This window comes from Dermochelys coriacea, chromosome 2 (assembly GCF_009764565.3).
Source record: "Dermochelys coriacea isolate rDerCor1 chromosome 2, rDerCor1.pri.v4, whole genome shotgun sequence".
In the NCBI taxonomy this organism is placed as follows: Eukaryota; Metazoa; Chordata; order Testudines; family Dermochelyidae; genus Dermochelys; species Dermochelys coriacea.
In genome coordinates, this window is record NC_050069.1 from 212,613,321 (window position 1) to 212,626,687 (window position 13,367).

General features: G+C 44.6%; 1 long non-coding RNA gene across 1 annotated transcript; it reads left to right on the forward strand.

The window, feature by feature from the left end:
* The first annotated feature begins 5,210 nt into the window (after window positions 1-5,210).
* LOC122458536 lies at window positions 5,211-11,356 on the forward strand. Its single transcript, XR_006278578.1, has 3 exons — window positions 5,211-5,452; window positions 9,733-9,816; window positions 10,851-11,356. It is a non-coding gene; the product is annotated as an uncharacterized LOC122458536 (long non-coding RNA).
* The last annotated feature ends 2,011 nt before the right edge of the window (window positions 11,357-13,367 follow it).

Here is a 13,367-nt window from a genome sequence, read left to right on the forward strand (position 1 = left end):
TCCCTTAGGATGGAACATTTCAATTTCCTTCTGCTTACCTGGTTATTTCAGAGACTCCTTCTGAATTGGTGTGTTATCACCTTGTGCTAGCATCTCAAAAGGCATACATCCTCCTGGGTGCTGTTTGAACAAACATTACTTCTCACAGTCATGTCTATTAGCACATTAATTATTTACAGAATCCCAGGTGGTCTGTCTGGTTCCTGGCTATTTTCTTTTCTTAAATGGTAAGTAAGCCAATCTCCCTTAAGCCCAACCGTATCTCCACTATAGTGTCTTATTCCAAGAATAATTCTTATTGAACAATCAAAGCTTGGCTCACCAGAGAGATGGGAAGTAGTGGATCAGGAACAGAGTGAAGGAAACATGAGAAGAAAGAGTAAGTTAGAGAACAAACAGGTGCTTGGGAAAGGTAGAAGTCAATGTAAGAGAGTCAGCTGCTCCTGATTCAGGGATTGAAAGTCTGATTGAAGATAGAGCCTAGCAGACAAGGAACAGGTGGGGCTGGTCTAAAGTCAGAAAGTTGGCATTAAGAAGGGGGTTGAGAAGAGGTAGTCTGCAGTCACTCCTTGGGAAAAGAGAGATGTGTTTAGGGCTACGGAGTGAAGCAGCCTGCAGTTACTCCATGGGAAAAGGGAGTTTGGGGTGCTAAACCCAGAGAGGGGGGAGTTAGAAGATATATGAAGGAATCTAGGGAAAGAACAACAGGGTCTGGGAGAAAGTAGACCCCAGTAGCTAGACCTAGGCTCTCTGAACTGGAATAGTGGGTGGGCCTGGGTTCCCCTGCTAGCTACTGAGGGAAGTAGTGCAGACCAGACAGTGGGACAATCATCTGATAGAACTTTGATACTATGGAAGGGATGGACTATAGTGATCTGACTGGAGGGCCAATCCACAAAGAGAGAGAGAGAGAGGCAGCAGGACATGCTAATGAGTGGCAGAAAGGGGTGGTGGACCTGCAAGCAGTTAATCCCCAAAGCAGCCAGGTGAAGGTGCCCCAGAGGTGAATGGAACCTGTTACAAGGAGTATCATAGAATCATAGAATATCAGGGTTGGAAGGGACCCCAGAAGGTCATCTAGTCCAACCCCCTGCTCAAAGCAGGACCAAGTCCCAGTTAAATCATCCTAGCCAGGGCTTTGTCAAGCCTGACCTTAAAAACCTCTAAGGAAGGAGATTCTACCACCTCCCTAGGTAACGCATTCCAGTGTTTCACCACCCTCTTAGTGAAAAAGTTTTTCCTAATATCCAATCTAAACCTCCCCCATTGCAACTTGAGACCATTACTCCTCGTTCTGTCATCTGCTACCATTGAGAACAGTCTAGAGCCATCCTCTTTGAAACCCCCTTTCAGGTAGTTGAAAGCAGCTATCAAATCCCCCCTCATTCTTCTCTTCTGCAGACTAAACAATCCCAGCTCCCTCAGCCTCTCCTCATAAGTCATGTGCTCTAGACCCCTAATCATTTTTGTTGCCCTTCGCTGTACTCTTTCCAATTTATCCACATCCTTCTTGTAGTGTGGGACCCAAAACTGGACACAGTACTCCAGATGAGGCCTCACCAGTGTCGAATAGAGGGGAACGATCACGTCCCTCGATCTGCTCGCTATGCCCCTACTTATACATCCCAAAATGCCATTGGCCTTCTTGGCAACAAGGGCACACTGCTGACTCATATCCAGCTTCTCGTCCACTGTCACCCCTAGGTCCTTTTCCGCAGAACTGCTGCCGAGCCATTCGGTCCCTAGTCTGTAGCGGTGCATTGGATTCTTCCATCCTAAGTGCAGGACCCTGCACTTATCCTTATTGAACCTCATTAGATTTCTTTTGGCCCAATCCTCCAATTTGTCTAGGTCCTTCTGTATCCTATCCCTCCCCTCCAGCGTATCTACCACTCCTCCCAGTTTAGTATCATCCGCAAATTTGCTGAGAGTGCAATCCACACCATCCTCCAGATCATTTATGAAGATATTGAACAAAACGGGCCCCAGGACCGACCCCTGGGGCACTCCACTTGACACCGGCTGCCAACTAGACATGGAGCCATTGATCACTACCCGTTGAGCCCGACAATCTAGCCAGCTTTCTACCCACCTTATAGTGCATTCATCCGGCCCATACTTCCTTAACTTGCTGACAAGAATGCTGTGGGAGACCGTGTCAAAAGCTTTGCTAAAGTCAAGAAACAATACATCCACTGCTTTCCCTTCATCCACAGAACCAGTAATCTCATCATAAAGGCGATTAGATTAGTCAGGCATGACCTTCCCTTGGTGAATCCATGCTGACTGTTCCTGATCACTTTCCTCTCCTCTAAGTGCTTCAGGATTGATTCTTTGAGGACCTGCTCCATGATTTTTCCAGGGACTGAGGTGAGGCTGACCGGCCTGTAGTTCCCAGGATCCTCCTTCTTCCCTTTTTTAAAGATGGGCACTACATTAGCCTTTTTCCAGTCATCCGGGACTTCCCCCGTTCGCCACGAGTTTTCAAAGATAATGGCCAAGGGCTCTGCAATCACAGCCGCCAATTCCTTCAGCACTCTCGGATGCAATTCGTCCGGCCCCATGGACTTGTGCACGTCCAGCTTTTCTAAATAGTCCCTAACCACCTCTATCTCTACAGAGGGCTGGCCATCTCTTCCCCATTTTGTGATGCCCAGCACAGCAGTCTGGGAGCTGACCTTGTTAGTGAAAACAGAGGCAAAAAAAGCATTGAGTACATTAGCTTTTTCCACATCCTCTGTCACTAGCTTGCCTCCCTCATTCAGTAAGGGGCCCACACTTTCCTTGGCTTTCTTCTTGTTGCCAACATACCTGAAGAAACCCTTCTTGTTACTCTTGACATCTCTTGCTAGCTGCAGCTCCAGGTGCGATTTGGCCCTCCTGATATCTTTCCTACATGCCCGAGCAATATTTTTATACTCTTCCCTGGTCATATGTCCAAGCTTCCACTTCTTGTAAGCTTCTTTTTTATGTTTAAGATCCGCTAGGATTTCACCATTAAGCCAAGCTGGTCGCCTGCCATATTTACTATTCTTTCGACTCATCGGGATGGTTTGTCCCTGTAACCTCAACAGGGATTCCTTGAAATACAGCCAGCTCTCCTGGACTCCCTTCCCTTTCATGTTAGTCCCCCAGGGGATCCTGGCCATCTGTTCCCTGAGGGAGTCAAAGTCTGCTTTCCTGAAGTCCAGGGTCCGTATCCTGCTGCTTACCTTTCTTCCCTGCGTCAGGATCCTGAACTCAACCAACTCATGGTCACTGCCTCCCAGATTCCCATCCACTTTTGCTTCCCCCACTAATTCTACCCGGTTTGTGAGCAGCAGGTCAAGAAAAGCGCTCCCCCTAGTTGGCTCCCCTAGCACTTGCACCAGGAAATTGTCCCCTACGCTTTCCAAAAACTTCCTGGATTGTCTATGCACCGCTGTATTGCTCTCCCAGCAGATATCAGGAAAATTAAAGTCACCCATGAGAATCAGGGCATGCGATCTAGTAGCTTCCGTGAGTTGCCGGAAGAAAGCCTCATCCACCTCATCCCCCTGGTCCGGTGGTCTATAGCAGACTCCCACCATGACATCACTCTTGTTGCACACACTTCTAAACTTAATCCAGAGACACTCAGGTTTTTCCACAGTTTCGTACCGGAGCTCTGAGCAGTCATACTGCTCCCTTACATACAGTGCTACTCCCCCACCTTTTCTGCCCTGCCTGTCCTTCCTGAACAGTTTATAACCATCCATGACTGTACTCCAGTCATGTGAGTTATCCCACCAAGTCTCTGTTATTCCAATCACGTCATAATTCCTTGACATCACCAGGACCTCCAGTTCTCCCTGCTTGTTTCCAAGGCTTTGTGCATTTGTATATAAGCACTTGAGATAACCTGTTGATCGCCCCTCATTCCCAGCATGAGGCAGGAGCCCTCCCCTCACAGACATTCCTGCCTGTGCTTCCTCCCGGTATCCCGCTTTCCCACTTACCTCAGGGCTTTGGTCTCCTTCCCCCGGTGAACCTAGTTTAAAGCCCTCCTCACTAGGTTAGCCAGCCTGCTGGCAAAGATGTTCTTCCCTCTCTTCGTAAGATGGAGCCCGTCTCTGCCCAGCACTCCTCCTTCATGGAACACCATCCCATGGTCAAAGAATCCAAAGCCTTCTCTCCGACACCACCTGCGTAGCCATTCGTTGACCTCCACGATTCGACGGTCCCTACCCAGGCCTTTTCCTTCCACGGGGAGGATGGACGAGAACACCACTTGCGCCTCCAACTCCTTTATCCTTCTTCCCAGAGCCACGTAGTCCGCAGTGATCCGCTCAAGGTCATTCTTGGCAGTATCATTGGTGCCCACGTGGAGAAGCAGGAAGGGGTAGCGATCCGAGGGCTTGATGAGTCTCGGCAGTCTCTCCGTCACATCACGAATCTTAGCCCCTGGCAAGCAGCAGACTTCTCGGTTTTCCCGGTCAGGGCGGCAGATAGATGACTCAGTCCCCCGGAGGAGAGAGTCCCCGACCACCACCACCCGCCTTCTCCTCTTGGGAGTGGTGGTCGTGGAACCCCCAACCTCAGGACATCGCATCTCATGCCTCCCAACCAGCGGAGTCTCCTTCTGCTTTCTCCCCCCAGACATATCATCTGGTCCACTCTCCGCAATGGTACCTGTGGAGAGAACATGAAAGCGGTTAGTTACCTGTGTCTGTGTTACTGGAACCCGGACATTCCGCTTACCTCTTCTGGAGGTCACATGTTGCCAAGCTTCTTCACTGGCCTCTTGGCTCCTCTGTGCAACCTGCTCTATATCTTTAGAGCTTTGTGCCCCTAGAAGCCTATTCTGAGTTTGGTCCAGAAAATCCTCAGTCTCTCGTATACAACGCAGGGTCGTTACCTGTTGCTCCAGACCTTCAATCTTCTCTTCCAATATGGAGACCAGCTTGCACTTTGTACAGACAAAGTCGCTTCTGTCCTGTGGAAGAAAGACAAACATGGCACATCCAGTGCAGGTCACAACAGCTGAACCCCCCCCTTCCATATCACCTACCTACTATGAGCTTCCTCAGAGACGTTGGCAAGATGTAAGCCTCACTGGGCTCACTCCAGGCGAACTCCCAGGCAAACTCCTGCTGTGAGCTGCTCTGCTGTCCCCGCTGCTCAGCTGGTTCGCTGCCGCTCAGCTGGTTCGCGAGGCTCTGGCTATGTAAATACAGTATGGGAAGGTGGGGAATCATCAGCATGTGCAATCTTTCAGTGGAATAAGAAGTCATGAGAGAAGGGGATAACAAAATCAGAATCCTTGTTCAGGATTCTGTCTCACCTTTCAGTTTTTTAACCTCTTACCATATCTTCTTCTGTTTGCCTTGATGACCCAAGCCATAATCAATTATCACTTAGCCTTGAACAAATGTCCTGAACACCAGCCTCATAAAATTAAGTACAATATAAATGTATACAGCTACCACAAAAGGTATATAATTTAGTGTAAGGGCCTGACCCAAAGACTTCTATTAGCTTCAATGAGCTGTGGATCAAATCCTTATATTCAATTTGTATTTGTGAATAATGAAGTAGTGAGTGATCCAAATCAGAATCCTGAACCCCTCTGAATTTTGATGAAGTTTGGATTCTAAGTTGCTTTTTGTGGCTTTAGACCATCTGTGTACTAACAACATGACTGCTTCTGGATAGGCTGTGTGTTCCAGTGTATCAGCCACTGGCCTAGGACTCAAGAGAACGTGGTGTTATTATCTGTCCCGTTGACCTACTGGGAAAATCACAGCACTTCTCTGTGCCTCTGATTCCCCCCCCCACACACACACTCTTTGACTCATTGATTTGACCAGTGGTTCTCAAACTTCATTTCACCACAACCCCCTTCTGGCAACAAAAATTACTACATGACCCCAGGAAGGGGGGACCAAAGCTTGAGCCCATCTGAGCCCTGCCAGCTTGAGCAAGGATTCAGGGAGCAAAGCCCAAGCCTCACCACCCTGGGGCCTTGGAGCCAAAATCCAAGGGCTTCAGCCCCAGGTGGGGGGCCTGCAATCTGAGCCATGTCATCCAGAGATGAAGTCTCTGGCTTTGACTTCAGCCTCAGGTGGTGGGGCTTGGGCTTTGACCCCAGATGGTGGGGTTTGGGCTTCACCTTCAGCCCCAAGCCCCAGCAAGTCTAAAGCCAGCCCTGTTGACCCCATTAAAAAGGGATCATGACCCACTTTGGGGTCCCGAGCTGACCCACAGTTTGAGAACCCCTGATTTAGACTGTAGATTCTTCAGGGCATGGATAGGCTCTAAGTAGGTGTTTGTACAATGCCATGGAAGCACAGCTGGATCAGCAGGCATGCTGCCATTGTCTCATGGCCTAGTGCGGTGCTCTTCTACTCCATTTAGGAGTCAAGAGTGAAGACAGGAATTATGCAGTGCATAATATAGTGCTATGCAGCATTAATTCCACTGACTTTACCCATGGATTGTTTTGGGGTTTTTTTTGGCCATATTACGGAACAATGCTACAAGCCCTGGAAGGATGTTACCTCGTCATTGGACACTCAATTTTTCGTCAGATAAATATGTTTATCTCAGTATTATCTAAACTTTACTATAAAGAATACCTAAAATACTGGAGGTAAAGTTATTCAACTACATACCACAGTATCTAAGGCAAATGGTAAATCACTAATGTAGATGGGCCTTAACTCACCCTTGTTTCTTCTGTCAAGTTCAGTAACAATACAGATGAGGGAAACTACAAATCTGTTCTCCTTAGCTATTTTTCTTTGCCTTTGTGTGCTCGCTTAAGTGTAACTAAATGATTTAGATAATAAAATAAGAATGTTGTGGGCATGTTAACAAATTAAGTCCTCCACTTCCCTTCAGCTTCTTTCCTATATCACAGGTGTTATATGCAGTATGTACCATAACCAAATTCCAAAATACACTTATATCTAGTGCAATCCTAATTTATTTTGGATTATTTCAATCACTCATATGATGTAGAGAGTTGCTAGCATGGTATAACTTCTAGCGGGCGATTGTTTATGCAGCAAATCCAAACTAAAGTATAGCAAATGTTTTGATGTATTATGTTTGTGGGATTTCTGAACATCAGGATGTTTTCTGTCACAGTGAATAGAAAACTAGTTTATATAGGACTCTATGGGTGGACTCATGACACAATCAGAGTTTACCTCCATGCATAGATTTCTCCTTTTCAATATTACGAAGGCCAGCTTCTTCTGCACCATCATCTTGTCCCATTAGTTGGGATCAGCAGCTCTTGTTCTTCATCTCCAAGCATTCTTGTCAAGTGCATCTTCTAAGTTGACACCAACCTTCTTCATGGACTCCTTGTGCATTTCAAACCACATTTCCCCTCCCTCCCCCAGATCTTCCTCGTAGTCTTTGTCCCATGTCTACTAAATCTTGTACTCTCCGACCTGCATCTTATCTCACATGACCCCACAATCTAAGTCGACACTCTCTCAGCTTTCCTGTGATGGGGGCTGTATCTTGGCAGGCAGTCTTGAGCACACCTATCAAATCAGACTCCACACATGACTCAGGATGGGGAGCACTTATCTTCCAACTGGTTTGTGGATCACTTTGGTGTCCAGATACCTAGAGTGAGGCAGCAGTATATGCCCACTGGCAGAACAAACTTAGGTACTGAGGCAACTCTCACCCTAAAAACTTACGTGCTAAGTGAATTTAGGCACCTACAGGTTGTGGATGTGCAGGAGTTTTGTGGATGGCAGTGGAGCCAAAACTGGGACTTAGGTGCTCAACCTGAGACTTAAGCACCTAAGTCTGGAGGTTAGGTGCCTGAGTCCCTTGAAAACCCTATGCTGCACTTAGGACAGATTTTCATGCTTTTCTTTGTAGCCATGAGCACTAGAGACTTTAAAATGAAAGCCTTGATTCACACATCACTCATATTCAGGAGCAGGAGAATGGAGTTAAACACTAAATATTGTGAGACTTCCAATACAATTATGGAAGTTGGCAATACTGGGAAACATGTCCTGTAAACCAAGCCTGTAGAGAACAGGCACATTGTTGACAAATGGTCCATATTTTACCATGCACCCATTTCAAGAAATAGCAATATCCACACTCCCGCTTCAGTCCCTTTTTTCCAGGTAGAAGGGCCAGAGTATCATAAAGAGGCCCTAAAAGTCTTTTGTCAGGCCAGGGGAGGATTCTCTTAGTGCAGGCACTATAGTAGATAGCTGAAACGCTGCTCTGAGGAACCCCTCATAAGTTTTAGGCTATGTCTACACTAGAGACTTTACAGTGTCAGAGCTGTACCATGCAGCTGCACTGCTGTAAGATCTCCCATGTAGCTGCTCTAGGCTGATGGGAGAGAGCTCTCCCGTCAACATAATTAAACCACCCCCAACGAGCGGTGGTAGCTATGTTGGTGGGAGAGCATCTGAATCCTGAGTGACATCAGTTATATTGACAAAAGTGCTAGTGTAGACATAGCCTTAGTAAAGGGAACATAGTGTGGGTGGGGTCACGGTAACAGTGCTGCACAGATTCCAGAAAGTGCTGTGGTCTGTAGGACAGTCAGAGGAGTCTATCATAATATAGGCAGACCCCCCTGCTCAAGTGACACCACGGGCCTCTTCAGCCCCATGGAGCTGTCTAAAATGGGACTGTACCAAGGTCTGTCTTTTGGAGGTGACCTGCTAAGGATGGCAGAAACAAGGAAGGGCAATGATGATAGAAGGCCACAGAATGAAAAGCTGACCTGATTTATTATTGGGAAAGTGGGGATGAGTGTCAATTTGGAGATAAAATAGAAGAACAGAAAGGGATTCTGTTATGATTCACAGTCATATAACAAGTTCATGCCAGTTGTTAGATTTCCTCAAATCAAGTCATCTGGAAAATGAACTATATATTATTCTTGCTACAGCAGCCATTTTAATTTTTAAGAAGTGCATAAAATACAGACTCTTGTAAGTTCCAGCTCTGTCCCTTCCAAGTAGTTCACACTACAGCACATTGTGAGGAAATAAAAACAATCTTTACTGGATGAAAATCTATATTCCCTGAAAAGAAAAATGACCTTATTAACTGACAGCCAGTGGTTCTGCAAGAACCTATACCTTTTAATCTTCTGGTGGCACTCAATAGATTCTTACTTACTGCACAAACTTGGGAACTTCAGTAGCGTCCAACAATAATAGATAACAAGGTGCTATAGAAAAGGGTATTATCTATCATACGAATATTCCCAAATACTAATGAAATAAATACACTACTTTCCAGAGAGGGAGGTAAGCATTATGAGCTGGAGTCAAAGCCCAATGAAGTTAATGGAAAGACTCCCATTGACTTCAGGGAGCATTTGATCAGGTCTTATAGTATCTGTGAAGCAGGTAAGTAGTAGTATCCTCATTTTACAACTGAGTAGGTTAAGATTTAAAAAAAGGTTATAGTTTTTCCCATATCATATCTAGACATCTGTGGCAGAGCTGGGACTAGAACCCACACCTTGTAATTATTATTGTAATGTCCAGTCATAAGCTTCACCTACTAAAACATATTTCCTTTCATAAACAGCCATAGCTAGTCATAGTTATCCTACAATTTTGTGATACAACAAGAACAGTCTTAAACTCTTGTCCCAAACTCAAATTAAACCTGAATATGAGCTTTTGTTAAAAAAAAAATCAGATAAATTACTTACCTTGACACCATCATTTTTCATTTTTGCATCTTTCTTGATTTGTCTGAAAGTGGAAGCTCCTGCATTGAAATAGAACAAGAAGAGGCAAATCTTGTGATATTCACAGCCGAAAGGAAGAGGAGAGAACTGGAAAGGTGAGGTTTTCAGCCCAACATAGTGGACCCAAGATTGTGAGACTAAGCTTTGAATCAGTGTCCAAAACTTCTGGGTGTTTATCCAAACTCAACCTGAGCTCTCAGTTTGTTAAGGTTCACCCATCACAAGTAGGTTACAAAACCGTAGCACTTTACCCCACTAAGCAGCACCCAAGAACTGCAAAATAAGATTGCTTTGAAACACAGGTTGTCTCAGAACGTTTCATTGAATTGCGTAGACCAAAATATCATGATACCTGCAGTCAAATGAACAAAGTTACTAGGGCAATGTTAAACTCCCTGAACTCTGAACCTATGCAGTCAGAAAGGGTTCAGGTGTGTGGTGACATCTACCCAAATACTGTTTTCTCAATCGAAACAATAGATGCATTTCTGCATCAGTGGCTGACTGTCATGGCTACCTCTGCTATCACCAGTTTCTTCTAAATGCATCAATCCACATTCAAGTGAGCCACCATTCTTTTCTGGCAGAAGGAAAATTCTAAAAATGCATGATATGCACATAATTTGTTTTGCAACTCTACCCTGGCTATCCCCGCTCTCTGTCCACTAAAATGTCCACTTCCCTGTTAGTCACCAGGATTCATTTCAGAGAGGTGTACTCACATACCTTGAACAGTATGCTCAACACCTCTCAGAGGGGAGTCAGCATCTTGTGTGAATGAGCGCACACAAAATGGAAGCCTCTTTGCCTAGAGGATGAATTGTTTGCCTCTCTGTGTTTCTCTTAGCAGAACTCAGCAGCCTGCAGGACTGAGGACTAAGTCCATGCCTATTCAGGAAGGGAGTTAAGCAAATGCTTAAGTGTTTTCCTCAGTAAGGGCATTTTCCTGAATCGAGCCTTTATCTTTAGTTACTGCGCAGTCAACTGTTTAAAATGCCTTGAGATACATAGCAGCCTTAGCATACAAGGCATTTATGTAAATCAGTAGTATTATTTTCCATGTCAGAAGGGGTAGCTGGTCTGCTAGGCATGCTGTCTACCAGTATTTTGTTACATGCTCTTTTCACAGAATGAAGATAGCAGGTCAGATTTGATATCTGGATCAGGAATTTGAAGCGTCCTCCACAAGAAAAAAGATTCAAGAGACTGTAGTCAGAGGAGATTATTGTCTGCCTCTCTTTACGAGAGACACATGATGAAAAGAAAAAAAAGACACTTTCACATAGCTAGTCCCTATGTTAGCCTATTCCTCTGAACACATCTCACTGTTTCAGTTATATGGATTAACCACTGGCTCTTGACCTCAGACACAAACACACACGATAGTACCTGAAATAGATTGGGGAGATGAGTCACAATATTCAGAAAGAATTTCACAATAAATGGACTCCTTTGTTCTTGCAACTGTCTGTTGAAACTAACACTTCAGGGTTTTTTTATTATGGTGCTATTATTTTGTGCTCATTATGCTCCCATGTTAAGTTTCTATTTGTTTTTTGAATCAGCTAATGAATACAGCCAGTTGGTTTTGTAGAGGAGAGGATATGAAAATAAAAAACTGTTTGGGAATAAATATGCCAGACGCATTCTAGATTTAAAATGGGGACACTATGGCTAAGACACTCTCAGTTGAGTTGTATTCATTTTACTTGCTGCTCTCCAAATGCGTTGGTGGTTTAAAGACCATGGATGATTTTATTTAGCATTGTGAATATGCTGGTCTGATGGAATGGAATGGTTTCAGTAAATGCACAAGAGATGCTATGTGCTCGACTGGATTTACAGTGCTCTTGCCTGTAACAGTGTGTGCATGCTAACGTGTCATTTTGTCTCTCTGTTCATATGGTAGTTGTGCCACATGATAACTGAAATAATAAAGTATAAGCATACAAGTTTGTACAGAGCTGTTTTAGGGAGGTAGACTGTGTTATTACTCAGCTTTAACATAGCTCTTAAGAATGGGCCAGATTCTCAACTGCTGTAAATAACCACAGCTAAAAATCTTCCCTGTGTTCTTAACAATCTCTACCTATTCCTTACAACAATCTTGCTCCTGTTTTAAATTTAGCTCCTATATTTAGAGTTTTTTCAATCTTTGACTACAAGCACAAGAAATTTAATTATTTCCCTTAGTAATGTGGTGCTTCTTCAAGCCACTGGTAGCAAAGCAAGGGTTAAACTGTCATTTGCCTTTATCTAAAGAAATTCCCTAACAGCCCTGTCCAACTCCTATTAAACTTGATAAGATTCTCATTGATTTCATCTGTGAGCTGGCTCAGATCCTAGAAGAACTAGTTACTTAATTACTACATAAATTGGAGGCGCTTATATAGTTCCACGGTAGCTACAGTTATCTACTTCCAAGAATTGTACACCTTCTGCAAGAAAGTTATGGTCCTGATTCTCCTCTCCTTTGCAATGATTTTATACCAGTGTAACTCTGTTGTCATTACTCTGGATTTAAACCAGTGTGAGAGGAGAATCTGCCTCTAATTCTTAAGGTGGCAGTATTTACTTTTTCTATTGTTTGGGTAAAATTAATAACCATAACCACCATTGACCCTTGTTGGCAATCTCAGTGGCAGCAAAGGTTTAAATGGGTCTGGAGAGTGAGCTACTGTCTTACTGTCAGAAGCATAGCACAGAGATACAAGAAAGCCTGTACTGCTGTTTCCTATGCTGTACATTACCTGTGCACAAGTATTGAGGTGTCTATTCAGTATGCTTCACAAGCTGAAAATTCATTAGACACAACATGAGAGAAAAAACATGAATCACAGGATTTAGGCACAAAGACCCAGATCATAGATGAACTTAGGTGTTACAATGCTCAGTGTTACAATGATTAACTTTTTATGCACCTAGAAAAATCACAGGAACAATGACGGCTCCTATAAAATGAATGGGAGCGAGAGACACCTTAAAATGTGAGTCACAAAAGCCAGCAAGTGAGGTGGAGAGCAGCCTACACTAGCCAATGGGAGATGTTGACAAGAGGGATGTGTGCTAAATCTTGGCCCTTTCATGGAGTCCAGGCTGCAGGGAGGAGCCTATTTTTGCTAGTGATCCAGAAGCTGAGGGAAGATATGTGCTCCTCATCTAGGGTGACCAGATAGCAAGTATGAAAAATCAGGACAGAGTGTGGGGGGTAATAGGCACCTATGTAAGAAAAATCTCCAAATATCAGGACAGTCCCTATAAAATTGGGACATCTGGTCACCCTCTCCTCATCATCAGGGCTGGATCCTGTAGATGTGCTCAGAGACCATCAGATGCTACTTTATAACTTTTAACTCACTGGCAGGAGTACATACTCAGGCTGTGGGAGATTCCTGGTTCGAGTCCACCCTCTGCCTAATGAGAAGGGATTTGAACAGGGAGCTGCCATCTCTCAGGTGATTGCCTTCACCGTAGTCATTCATGCTGTCTCTGGCCCTATTAATATTTAATTTAAAGTAGAACAAATCCAATTGGTGAAATTGAGAAATATCCATAGCAGATCCTCCTTCAAATCCCTTGTCTGGCAGAGATGAAACTTGAAGTGGGGGCCTCCCAGCTACTGAGTGAGTACCATAACCACTGCACT